Consider the following 14,686-nt stretch of genomic DNA (forward strand, 5'->3'; position numbering starts at 1 on the left):
TTGGAAGTTCTGGCCAGGGCAATCAGGCAAGAGAAAGAAATAAAGGGTATTCAAATAGGAAGAGAGGAAGTAAAATTGTCTCTGTTTGCAGAGGACATGATTTTATACTTAGAAAGCCCCATCATCTCAGCCCCAAAACATCTTAAACTGACAAGCAACTTCAGCAAAGTCTCAGGATACAAAATAAATGTGCAAAAATCACAAGCATTCCTTTACACCAACAACAGACAAGCAGGGGACCAAATCATGAATGTGCTCTCATTCACAATTGCTACAAAGAGAATCAAATACCTAGGAATACAGCTAACAAGGGATGTGAAGGATCTCTTCAAGGAGAACTACAAACCACTGCTCAAGGAAATAAAAGAGGCCATAAGCAAATGTAAAAACATTCCATGTTCATGGATAGGAAGAATCAGTATCGTGAAAATGGCCATACTGCCCAAAGTAATTTATAGAGTCAATGCTATTCCCATCAAACTAACATTGACATTTTCACAGAATTAGAAAAAACTACTTTAATCTCATATGGAACTAAAAAAGAGCCCCCATTGCCAAGACAATCCTAAGCCAAAAGAACAAAGCTGGAAGCATCACCCTACCTGACTTCAAACTATACTACAAGGCTACAGTAACCAAAACAGCATGGTACTGGTACCAAAACAGACATATAGACCAACAGAACAGAATAGAGACCTCAGAAATAACGCCACACATCTACAACCATCTGATCTGCAATAAACCTGACAAAAACAAACAATGGGGAAAGGATCTCCTATTCAATAAATGGTGCCGGAAAAACTGGTTAGCCATATGCAGAAAACTGAAGCAGGACCCCTTCCTTACATCTTATACAAAAATTAATTCAAGAATGATTAAAAACTTAAATGTAAAACCCAATCCATACAAAAACCCTAGAAAACCTAGGCAATAACATTCAGGACACAGGCATGGGAAAAACTTCATGACAGAAATGTCAAAAGCAATTGTAACAAAAGCCAAAATTGACAAATAGGATCTAATTAAACTAAAGAGCTTCTGCACAGCAAAATAAACTATCATCAGAGTGAACAGTCAACCTACAGAATGGGAGAAAAGTTTTGCAATCTACCCATATGACAAAGATCTAATATCCAGATTTTACAAGGAACTTAAGCAAATTTACAAGAAAAAAAACCCATAAAAAAGTGGCAAAGGGTATGAACAAACACTTCTTAAAAGAAGACATTTGCGCAGCCAACAGATATGTGAAAAAAGCTCAACATCAATGATCATTAAAGAAATGCAAATCAAAACCACAATGAGATACCATATCACGCCAGTCAGAATGGTGATTATTAAAAAGTCAAGAAACAATAGATGCTGGTGAGGCTGTGGAGAAATAGGAACGCTTTTACACTGTTGGTGGGAATGTACATTAGTTCAACCATTGTGGAAGACAGTATGGCGATTCCTCAAGAATCTGGAACCAGAAATACCATTTGACCCAGAAATCCCATTACTGGGAATATACCCAAAGTAATATATATCATTCTACTATAAAGACACACATATGTTTATTGTGGCACTATTTACAACAGCAGAGTCATGGAACCAACCCAAATGCCTATTAATGATAGACTGGATAAAGAAAATGTGGTACATATACACCATGGGATACTACACAGCCATAAAAAGGAGTGAGATCATGTCCTTTGCAGGGACATGGATGAAGCTGGAAGCCATCATCCTCAGCAAACTAACACAGCAACAGAAAACCAAACACCACATGTTCCACCCATAAGTGGGAGTTGAACAGTGAGAACACTTGGACACAAAGTGGGGAACAACACACACCAGGGCCTGTTGTGAGGGGTTGGGCGCGAAGGGAGGGAACTTAGAGATGGGTCAATAGGTGCAGCAAACCACCATGGCACAGGTATATCTATGTAATAAACCTGTACATTCTGCATATGTGTCCCAGAACTTAAAGTTTAAAAAAAATAGAATTCTAATTTTTGATCTACTACATACATATATACATATATGTTTTGTGTATATATGTGTACCCACATATATTTTGTTGCTGGGTTACATGAAGATATTGATACAATAATTTAAATCAGGAGATCACTTCATTAGAGCCACTTCACTGTTATTAGAAACACTTCAATCCTTCAGCTAAGGCCTGGACAAGAAGATACTGTAAGGGACTACAGAATAATCTTTTAAAAATTAACAATCTTTTGGAGACTCATACATTATGTTGATTCATGGAAATTATTTATATTCCCCCTTTACTGTGGGCTAAAGTAACACTGATATCTTAGGAATAGGAAGAGAATAACCCATCTGCTACCTCACCATGCATGGTATTTTCCGTGTGCTAAAAATTCTAAATTCTTTTGATCCCATTGGGTCTTTGTTTCTGTAGAAATAAATTTATTTCTTCTCCTCTTAACCTATTGTTCTTTCCTCTATACATTGTTTTTATATGAAGAACTTGCCTTACGTATTTTCTTATTAGATTTTAAAACTTAAAACATGTTCTTATACTACTACATATGTCAGATGGGAAAACTCAGCATTGATGGAGTATTTCTGCTAAAGATAATCTTAACTGACTTATGAAAATGAAAACTATTGCAGGCTTCCCAGGCTGGGTACAGTGACTCATGCCTGTGATCCCAACACTTTGGGAGTCCAAGGTGAGAGGATCACTTGAGCCCAGAGTTTGAGGCTGCAGTGAGCTTATGATTGTACCACTGCACTCTATCCTGGGCGACAGAGCAAAAACCTGTCTCTAAAAAAAGAAATTAAAATATAATAAGTTTTAATAAAAAGAGATTGAAGATTGGGGTGATGAAAATGTTATGGAAATACATAGTGCTGATGACTGCACAATTGTGACAATATGAAGCCACTGAATTGTACAATTAAAATGGTTAAAATGGCAATAAATAAATAAATAGGTAGATAGAATGAAAACTATCCTGGTTGCTTATTTATTTATATGAAAGGATTTTATTACTTTATGTTAAGTATATTTAATTTTTCTGGGTTACTCATAATCAGAAAATGTAAATGACACGAAATTTTAGCTAAGTGACTACATGCAAACCACCCTTTATCTGCTTTCTTTATTAAAACATACAGATCCCTGTTGACAAGTGATAGTTTTTCTAAAAGACAAGTATTAAAATCAAAATATTTTCCCATACTCAGATAATGTCAAACTGTCCATATGTATTTAGAGAATTTCTTCACTTCAAGCAGATCTTAGTGCTGAAAACTAGTGAACATAGGGGCAGGGTTCAGAGTAGTTTCAGGCCCTGGTCTGGCACCTCCTTGACCTACAGCCCTGGGTAATGAGGCTGGCAGTCTCAATAGCTGAGCTATCCTTCATCCTACAACTGGAGGTGAGTCAACAATCCCTAAGGCAGGGAAGCCAACTAATGTTTAAGAAACATTTTCAGTCATATGTTTAAAATACAATAATTTTTGGTTAACTCTCGATTAGTCACAATATTAAGTTAATCTGTTTTTATTTTCTAATACTTGAAAATGTGGTGTTATAAAAAGGTTATGTAAATTGGGATAATCCCATGTAAAAATGAGTGGATTCACCAACACTTTACGCTAACACAATTTTTAAAAAAGATTAGCTACTGCATGAAGTGAAATTGACTAACATGGTATTTCTTCTGGGATTAATACTGGGTATACTTAGGTGTCTCTACTAACTGTTCTCAACACCTGAGCAATCTCCTTAAGAATCAAGCCCTAACAAGGAAGAAGAGCTATAGCTCAAAGGTAAATTAGGGCTGTATTATCAAACTATAATACAGTGAAAACCAGAAATATGGGGGTAAGAGGTGTAAAAGAATGTAAGAACCTTAACAGTTATTATAACTGGAGCCTCTTTTCTCATCCTTTAAAAAAGGTGCTAATTTTCTTAATCCAGTCTGTCACTGATGGACATTTGGGTTGATTCCAAGTCTTTGCTATTGTGAATAGTGCCACAATAAACATATGTGTGCATGTGTCTTTATAGCAGCATGATTTATAATCCTTTTATATATACCCAGTAATGGGATGTATAATATATGGTACATCTAGTTCTAGATCCTTAAGGAATTGCACTGTTTCCATAATGGTTGAACTAGTTTACAATCCCAACTAATGGTGTGTAAAGTACTCCTATGTGGGCACATATACAATATGGAATACTATGCAGCCATAAAAGGATGAGTTTGTGTCCTTTAGACACGGATGCAAAATTGAAACCATCATTCTGTAGCAAACTATCAAAGAACAGAAAACCAAACACTGCATGTTCTCACTCATAGGTGGGAACTGGGAACAAATTGAGATCACTCTGACCTCGGAAGGGGACATCACACACCGGGCCTATCATGGGGAGGGGAGGGAGGAGGGATTGCATTGGGAGTTATAACCTGATGTAAATGACTTAGTTGATGGTGCTGACGCAGTTGATGGGTGCAGCACACCAACATGGCACAAGCATATATATAACAAACCTGCATCAGCAGTGTACATGTACTCTAGAACTTAAAGTATAATAATAATAAAAAAAAGGTGCTAATTCCTAGAGTTTTCTTCTTTATCTTTTTTAAAAAAACCGCTTTATTGAGGCATGACTGACATACAAAAAGTTGTACATATTGCTTCTTTATCCTTTAATACATTTTAGTTCATATATAAACTTCTGAGACAAAAAAATACTGCTTAAATGCAACCTACCTCCATATCCTTTAGACTATCTATAATTAATTTTTTCTCTTCTTTTTGTCATTTATTCTTCCTCTGTCTCTTTTTAAACCACCCCCTTTAGTTCCAAGCTTCCTTTACTTTCAAAAGCAGGTGGTGTGATTGCTGGTATTTGACATTTTTGATTAAATAATAGCATTATCTAAACCATCTTCTATTCTTCAGGGACCTCCTTTTGTGAAACTCCAAAAATGTCTTCTAAAATCTTCCTAACGCTATCTTATTCTGTGAGCAACTCAGACTGTCATATCATTATTTGATACTGTAGAAGAGAAGGAAATTTCAGATGATTTCAATAACTATTTCTGTTATTGTACTATTTCTAACTTCTCATTTTAGTTCACAGATAATTTCCATTTAAATATCTTCTATATATACATTAGTTATAGAAATAAGTGCTGATATTTTGATACTTCTTAACTTCTTTTTTCTCTTAAAAACTGTTTTTTGCAATTTTATTGTTAATATCTATGTAATATTGGGTTTAAACGACTTCTTTTTATGTGTATTGACTAGAAGAGCTCCTGCTTTCATTAATGGTTCCATCTAATGCTGTGAAGGTGACTGTTGTAAAAGACACAGTAAAAATGAATCCAGATTTTGGTTAACCAGGCAAGGTCATTTCAAGGGATAGCTTAAATCTATTCCATGCACTTTTGGGCTCCCCTTCTCCTTATACAGATTCCACCTGGGGGCCTTTAGCAAATGAGTCTCAAGCCAGATCTGGCTAGATGGGGTCTTGTGCCTCTCTTAGATTCTGGGTGTCTGTAACACAGGTAAACAATTATATTATTCCCCAGCAGGGGATGGGTGACTGTCTCACAATTACAGTCTTCATATTACTCCCTCTTGCTCACAACCAGTCATTTGCCATTTCTTTGGAGGTGCCTGTACTAGCTCTGGCTTTCCTGGTCTGAGTTCCATGAGTAGCAGCAAAGATGACAGAGGTGAGGACAGAACACATTTTACCACAACTCCATGTGCCTGATATGATCAGAATAAACTGGTAAGGCAGAGTTTGGGGTGACCTGCTGGACATCCATGAAGGTGAAAATAAAAAGAGCTCAAAATATGTTTGTTTACAAAATCATGAGTCTAACATAACATGGGCATGGAGTAGTGGAGAATAATGTGACAAGATTGCTGTCCATGAGTCTAAATTTTGAGTTGTTAGGAAGGATGAGACTGGACTTCAATGACAAGATATACTGGGGGACACAGGCAGGTGAGCAGACTCTTAAAATAATGATAAATTTCAATTTATAGGGTTATGGAGTGAATATGTCCCCCCCAAATCCACATGTTGAAATCTTAGCCCACATGTGATGATATTACTAGGTGGTGCCTTTTGGTGGTGATTAGGTCATGAGGGTGGGGCCCTCAAGTATAGGATTTGTGCCCTTATAAAAGAGATTCCAGAGAGCTTTCTCACTGCTTTCCACCACGTGACAACACAGCAAGAAGATAGTATCCATGAATCAGCAAGAAGGCCCTCACCAGACACCAAATCTTCTAGCACCTTGATCTTGGATGCCTCAGCCTCCAGAATTGTGAGAAATAAATGTTTGCTGTTTAAGCCACCAGTGATACTTTTGTTGTAACAGCCCCATGGACTAAGACTATATATATATATGTGTGTGTGTGTGTGTGCATATGTACATATGTATATGTATACGTATACATAATATTAATTATGTATACACATTCAGTATGGCATCTATAGCACAGAATGTTAACACCTTCATCAACATTCACTGTGATTTTTAAATGTTTGCACTTTTTGATAGACTTAGTGGGAAATAATTAGACATGTGGGAAGTTTCCAATATGCCTTCTGCACCTATCACTGAGGAACTTTGAGCTGAGATCATAATGAGTAGAGCTGTATTAGAAAACATTCTCCATTCTGCTGCACTTCCTCCGGGCTGAGTGAACACACTGCTTCTTACTGAGTATGTTTCATTTAGCATTTCAGCCAGCTTTCCAATTTAGCTAACTTTCAGGTTCTCTTGTTAACTTATTTACTTGTGTGCCCAAGTAGAATTGGAACACCTCTTTTGCAAAATCACAATCTGTTGACCCCTTATCTTTTGAAGATCTGATGCACAAACTCAGGGCAATGCTGGTTCCTGCTGGAAATGTGGACCTCAGTGGTGGTATTTCTTCTTCCTATGGGGTTATGTCTGCGAAGTTTTATTGCTGAGTCAGGAATTTGAGATGGGTTTTATTTATGTCTAGAAGTTTTATTGCTGAATCATTTTAGGCAGTCACAGTCAAGTTCTTACGTTTGCTAGTTATTTGGAAATATTTTACATCCTTATAATGTGAAAGAATTTGCAGATTCCCACTACAGATCAGCGATATTAAACACTAAGGAACATTTATTACCTCTGCCTATCCAAATTCTGTTCATCCCTTCAGACCCAGATCAAGACCCAGCTTCACCAGCAAGCTTCTCTGATTATCAAAGACTGCACTAAAATTTCTCTCCTTCTGAACTTCTTTAGCACCTAAAGCCCATATTACATAATTCGACCTCTGGTGGTTTTGTTGTTTATTGCTGTTTTAGCAGTTACCACTGAAGAGGGTCTGGCTGTGTGTTTTATCCCCCTTTGCCATTCCCAAATCCCTAACCCCACTACATCTCTACTATATAAATACTTATTGGTTAATTCTAAAAATTCTAATTATTTCTTCAGAGTTACTGAAATAATTGCCTCGAAATTATTTAAACTTTTCCTGGGAATTTCTTAACCTTATATTCCACAAGGAATGTAGCTAGCACTACTTCTTGATCTGTACAACTACTTAGAAGGCAAAGACAAGACACTAAAAAGGCAGGGTGCAGTGGCTCATACCTGTAATCCTAGGACTTTGGGAGGCCGAGACGGGCGGATTACCTGAGGTCAGGAGTTCAAGACCAGTCTGGTCAACATGGTGAAACTCCGTCTCTACTACAAATACAAAAAAATTAGCCGGGTACAGTGGTGCATGCCTGTAATCCCAGTTACTGGGGAGGGTGATGCAAGAGAATTGCTTGAACCTGGGAGGTGGAGGTTGCGGTGAGCCGAGATCGTGCCACTGCACTCCAGCCTGGGCTACAGAGCAAGACTTCATCACACACACACACACAAAAAGACCCTAAAAAATAGATTGCTGTAAGCTAGGACACATATCACACAAATCTGAGATTTTTTTTATTCTACAGCAAGGCAATAAACATTTTGAAATGGAGTTTAAACGTGATATAAATCTTATTTCTGGGACCTCTTATTTACTATTTTAACAATTATTAGAAATAGAATTTTACAAAAGAAAAGCCAATCAACCAAACAATACTTGTTAATAATTACAACAGCAGTGACTTTTGTTACCCCCACTTATTTTGTTACTTGTTAATATGGAAAATACCAGGTGAGGGAGTGCTGAGCTGACCTGAAATACTGTAGTAAGAATCAAGCCCTGCAGAAAATTTTCATTGGAGCATTATTATGAACGAAATGTGGTTAGCATAAATATCTTACATATCTGGTGAGCTTTTTCACGGGGTCATTGTTCCTTATAAAATGAACTATGAGAAAAGTAAAGAATAATTTTTCCTTCAAAATATTAATCACATATGAGTTTTTACTCCATGGTAAGGATATTTAAATAACCTCTCTCATTGAAAACAACACAAACAAAAAACCAAAAACCACTACATAGTGAGCGGACATTTTGCTTACTTTGTCTAATGTAGTCCACATGATCACTCTAAAAGGTGAATATCATGGCCCTGTTTTACAGAGGAAGAAAGGCAGGATCCAGAGAGTGCCAGAGGTAGCACAGCTACTAAACTGGCAGTTAGAGTTAGACGCCATCTCAAAGCCCTGACAAGGTTCAGCTTTGGCAGTGTTGCCACATTTGTGATTCGGACTGTATGACCTCTATGGTTGTCTATAGCAGCTCTCTTCACTTGCACTGCAAAAATGAAAACTTGGAACTTAATTTTTGTACCATACCTAGAGGCAGTTCCTGACAGGGGGCCGATCCTGAGCCTGGTCCTCCTAAGCAAAATAAATACCCAGACAGAAGGAAAAGGGAGATGTTGGAAACACGGATTCAGGGTATCTCAAAGTGGGATACAAATAACTTTTTCTTGGTCAGAGAAAGAGCTCCCAGTAAACGGAAGACCCTGAGCTCCCAAGGCTGCAGCTTGTCTCAGCACTGAGACGTCTGGACAGACGCAGAGTAGCTGGGGAGTTGGATGTCTGGCAGTCTACATTGTCGGGATCTTTCTCCTAAAGAAATATTCAAATAAGACTTTCATGAATTCTAATGCATGTGGGGTTACACAATGAAAATCAGTACAAAAATAGGATTTGCTTTACAGAAATTTACCGTGCAGCCACGTGCTATAACCTATGTAGTCCGTGAGGCGAGGGAGAGCTGAAATCATAGCACGATGTTCCCTGTCTGTGCAAGTTCACTTGCTTTAAGCGTTCTATTTACAGCCATTTTGCTTCTTTGCCTCTGCGTTGGTGCATGACCAATAGACCGAGACTATTTCAAACAAAAGGTCTCTGAGGGCCAAGGCTATGTAGACTTGACTTGATGTGTGGAACAGCAGTCAGAGCCCAACAGGCCTTGTAGGAATTTATAATGTTATTTGGGGCTGGTAATTATGATTAGGCTACAGCTTAAATCTGAAGCAATTTGGCAGTAAAGTTGTGACCAAAACATGGAGTCACTGCCTTCCAGCAGTCACAGTCCAGTATGCGGTGCATGAGTATGATGCTGCAATTTTAGGGAAGATGACTGCCCTTTAAGATGGTCCATTCAAACTGGAAAGCCTTCTAGACAAATTTGTGAGAAGGAGTTGACTCACCAATGTGCCTGCGAACACTTTCAAACTATACTTTAAACGATGCTTTGCTTTGAACAAATCACTGGCCCAATTCTTCCCTTTCTCTGAGTCTGTAACTCCCATTGAAATCAATGAGAACTGAATATTCAAAAAGGACCAGAGAACAAAGTTGCAGGTTGAATTAATGGGATAAAGGAATGCAGATCTCTTAAAGCCTCTGCAATTAAATTGTGGCCTTATACAATCCTCTAGGGTCACCAGCAATTTGCTGGCCTAGGAAAGCCAGCTGACTTCACTTTCAGAGGTGTCACAATTTATAGCATGCATTTTCTTAGACATTAACGCATGATCCTTCTTAGCTCAAAATCTACCTCCTCACTCTAATCTCTTTAGAACCTGATACCTTGGAGTCTGGGATTTCATTCACATGTCCTTATCACCAGCTAAGATTATCAATCAAGAGGCAAGACATTCATTTAAAAGTGCACAGCTAAGCACATGTGGATATATTATTTTTCTATGCATATATTAGTTTATGCATCTTATCTATATCTGTACCAACACATATATTTATATATTGTATGTTAATTATCTGATGTTTTTCCCAACTAGAATCAAAGCTCCAACTGACAAGAACTTTGTCTTATTTAATCATTACATCCTTAGCACTTGGCTTCACTGTAACTGTCAAATATTTTTGATCATCGAGACATTTACAAACATATTTGACTAGATATTCATAATGCCACAAGAAGAACATTTCAGTAATTCTCTTAAATTTTTTTGTCCAAAGACAAAAACAGTATCACTTACTAACCATATACTGTATTCTAGCTTCTTTCCAAATACTTTTCTTTCTCAGTAAATTTTAACAACAGTGGAGTGTGATGTCATATTTTTATATTTTTGTTACAAATAGTTTAGAAATGGAGGTTTAGAGAAATTAAACAACTTTGCCAAGGACACAGAACTAGGAAGGGGCAGTGCACAGAACAGTAGAAGGATGAATCCTCTTCTGACTGCAAAGCCCATACTCATTTCCCTTATCTCATTTCTTAACATTTGAACAATCGGGAAAAGAAACATACTTATAAAATGGAAAGGTCTCCACCAGTCAACCGTAAGAAACAGTGATGACTATGAAGTGGCCTTCAGTATGGGGAAGTACCAAGTAGGTGTCCAGATAAGCTGAAAGAGAATGAAGTGACAGGAAGGAAAAGTCTGGTACTGCCTCACCAGCAGAAATACACCAGGCACCTGGAAGTCCTTGCTGGTTGCTTGCTCACTGTTCAGGACAAGACCACTCAAGCTGGGTACGTATGTGGCATAAACCAATCTCCATCTGCCTTGACTCATTTGGTGGCCTACTCCATACAACCAAATCTCTGCTCTTTGGTCAACATGACCTCAGAATCCCATCATTTCCACAGGTGTAATAGACCACACCAGATTTCTTCCTCTCTATCCTATCCTTCTCCGGTGATTTCTATCTTCCCTGATATACCATCTGTATTAGGTCATTTTCACACCACTATGAAGAAATACCTGAGATTGGGTAAATTACAAAGAAAAGAGGTTTAATTGACTCACAGTTCTACATGGCTTGGGAGGCCTCAAGAAACTTACAATCATGGTGGAAGGGGAAGCAAACACGTTCTTCTTCACATGGTGGCAGGAGAGAGAAGTGCCAAGTGAAGCAGAGAAAACCCCTTATAAAACCATCAGATCTCCTGAGAACTCACTTACTATCATGAGAACAGCATGGGGGAACTTCCCCATGGTCCAATCACCTCCCATGAGGTCCCTCCCCCAAAACGTGGGGATTATAATTTGTGTTACAATTCAAGATGAGATTTGGGTGGGGACACAGGGCTAGGTCATATCACCACCCCTCCCAATATCTTCATGAAGTGTTTCAAACGCTAACTACATTCCCAATTTGTACCTGTTCCCAAAACCTACATCAGGGTAGGTTGAGATGCCCCCAGTCACAGTTTGGGGGCATCCATGAGCAGTCTGGATAGCCCCAAAGGCTGTGAGTCATGCATTGTGACTCCATCCATGCTTTGTGCACCGGCTGACATTGTCCTACACTCTGGAGGCTGCTTCTATCATCCTTAACTAAACATGTGAGCAGTGCTGGGAGGCACAGCATTGTGTAACTGGAAGCTGAAAGCCATCTATGAGTTAGAGGCAGTAGTAGTAATAAAACCTACCATGTACTGTTTCCTCTGTGCCAGGTATTGCACAGATGATTAAATGAAATAATCCAAATAAAAGCTTACCACCCCAGGAGGTAGAAGCTGCTATCCCCATTTTACAGTTGAGGAAACTGTAGATTTACAGTAGTTAAGCACTTTGGCTAAAGGTTTGTAACTGGTCTGTGACAAAACTGGTCTTTGAATCAGGTATTCTGGCCCTAGAGCTAGTCCTTTGCCATAGAGCTACCCTGCAGGGGGCTGGGTGATTTTTGGAGCCACCTTTGGGGGCTGGTGTGGATGGGGATGATCAAAGGACTCGGGACTGTGTTGGTGGAGGACATCTGCATAATTAGGCAATTGGAATGTTTAAGATACTGAGGGCAGCTGGGGATATGAATGTTCTGTATGTGAAAAAGAATGAAAATTTGTAATCAGTTAAAATATTGCTTTAGACACATACTGCAATTTAGTTCATAAAGTACTTTTGCAGCCTGTTATCCATCCCACTAATAGTTTTTTCTCTCCAGTGCCTGCATTCTATGCTACCAGCAGCAGCTGCCCCAGCTTCTTTACCGCATCAAAGTTTTCATACACATTATCTTACAATTTGTCTGCTGAGGTAGGTTTAGGGGACACTGGGGGGAATTGGGAGCTCCGGGCAGTCTAGTGACTTTGCCCTGGCCACACGGTTAGTAAGTGGTGGCAGCCAGGTCTGGTCCTCAGTCCCATGCTCCCTCCCTGATTTGTGTGGAGGAAGACCCTTGTCACTTCACCATTGCTACCATATGAAGAGTGATGACATTCTTCCAAGATTTCAGGAGAATTAGTTGTGGTTGACATTTTGTGACATCCTTAAATATTCTTTGCATTACTATGATATAGCACAGAGCTTTGTGATAATTCATGGAATTTTTTTTTTTTTAACCATTCATCTAAGCTGTCAATTTTCTACTTTTATAAATCATGTTGTATTGAGCATTTCTGTTTTGAGTATTTGACGAAATTTCTAATTATTTCCTTAAGGAAATTCCTAAAAATGAAATTACTGAACCTGAATATGAACTCTTTTGAAGCTCTTGATACATAGCTCCAGTTGCTTTTACTAAAAGACCTATCACACTGTTCCTCCACCAGCAGTATTTAAAATGTGCCTATTTCATCACATGCACACACACACACAAAGATATATATATGTATATCACTAATTTGACAGGTGAAGATTATTGTTTTAATATCGATTTTATGGACTACTAGTTAGACTACATTTTGATTAGTCATTAGTTTGTTTATCAAGTTTATATTTTGTCCCTTCATTGTATAGATATGTTAATTTCCTTCATTGATTTCTGTGAGCTTTTCCTATAATCAACAATCAACGGTTTATCATTTGTTTGTAGTATTTTCCTGGATTTCCCCCTTGCTTTGGCGGCACTGTTGTATCTTCATTATTGATGATGACTTCTAGAACTAGGCTGCCCTGTCTCCTGTAGTTCTTCCCCACAAATGCTTCTCGATGTCCCAATGTGTGGGAAGCTGTTTAAGCCACAAGCCTGAGATTCAATCATTGAATAGTCTTGTGTTAGCACATGGTGTAGTGGTGAGAAACATAGTACATAAAGGAAGCACACCATACAGGGTTCTATGAAGGTATGCAGACGCAGGAAATGAATCATAAATCACAACTTTCCAGGCTTCAAACTTTCCAAATGGGACTACAGGCACGCACCACCATGCTCAGCTAGTTTTTTGTGTTTATACAAAAATGGCAGCTGCCTGCTAAGGGCTTGGTGGAGGATGAATAGATGGATGACCACACTCTTCTCTCCTGATTGCCACGCCCACTGGCTCTGTAACTTTAGACAAGTCAATTGCCTCAACTAATGAAATCGGGCCTCAATTTCATGATCTATAAAATGGGTTTTAGCCAGGTGTGGTGGCTCACGCCTTTAATCCCAGCACTTTGGGAAGCCGAGGTGGGTGGACCACCTGAGGAGTTCGGGACCAGCCTGGCCAACACGGTGAAATCCTATCTCTACTAAAAATACAAAAAATTAGCTGGGCGTGGTGCTGGGCACCTGTAATTCCAGCTGCTCGGGAGGCTGAGTCAGGAGAATTGCTTGAACACAGGAGGTTGCAGTGAGCCAGGATTGAGCCATTGCCCTCCAGCCTGGGCAACAAGAGTGAAACTCCATCTTGAGAATAAATAGATAAATAAATAAATAAATAAATAAATAAATAAATAAATAAATAAAATAGGTTTTAGGCCGGGCATGGTGGCTCACGTCTGTAATCCTAGCACTTTCTGAGGCTGAGGCAGTCGGATTGCCTGAGCTCAGGAGTTTGAGACCAGCCCGGGCAACATGGCAGAACCCCGTAACCACTATAAATACAAAAAATTAGCCGAGCATGGTGGTGAGTGCCTGTAGTCCCAGCAAAGGCTGAGGCATGAGAATCGTTGGAACCCGGGAGGCGGAGGTTGCAGGAGCTGAGATCGCACCATTGCACTCCAGCCTGGGCGACAAAGTGAGACTCTGTCTCCAAAGTAAATAAATAAATAAATAAATAAATAAATAAATAAATAAATACAAATAAAATGAGTTTTACACTGGGTTGTTGCCAAGATCCACTGAGATAACGAATATGAAAACAACTTGTAAACTAGAAAGCAAAAAAGGAAATGTCAGTCATGCATTTTAGTAGAAGTTTTGCTGTAGTTATTTACTATCTTATAGGAAAAAAATATTGGCAGGCAGGATGAGTAGTTAGGATTTTTCTCAGAGGGTTACTCTCGTTTCTTTGTGTGCCCGTCTCCCTGCTATGGTGTACATTCAAATGCCTCTAAAAGGCAGGCACCGTAGTCATTTAACTT

At 38.8% G+C, this 14,686-nt stretch overlaps 1 protein-coding gene across 6 annotated transcripts in view; it reads right to left on the bottom strand.

Annotated features, from left to right (window-relative positions):
* ATRNL1 (attractin like 1) overlaps positions 1-14,686 on the bottom strand; it is an 832,634-nt gene that overhangs the window by 21,297 nt on the left and 796,651 nt on the right. The gene's annotated exons all lie outside the window — the stretch shown is intronic.

The sequence above is a fragment of the Papio anubis genome, chromosome 11, assembly GCF_008728515.1.
Source record: "Papio anubis isolate 15944 chromosome 11, Panubis1.0, whole genome shotgun sequence".
In the NCBI taxonomy this organism is placed as follows: Eukaryota; Metazoa; Chordata; class Mammalia; order Primates; family Cercopithecidae; genus Papio; species Papio anubis.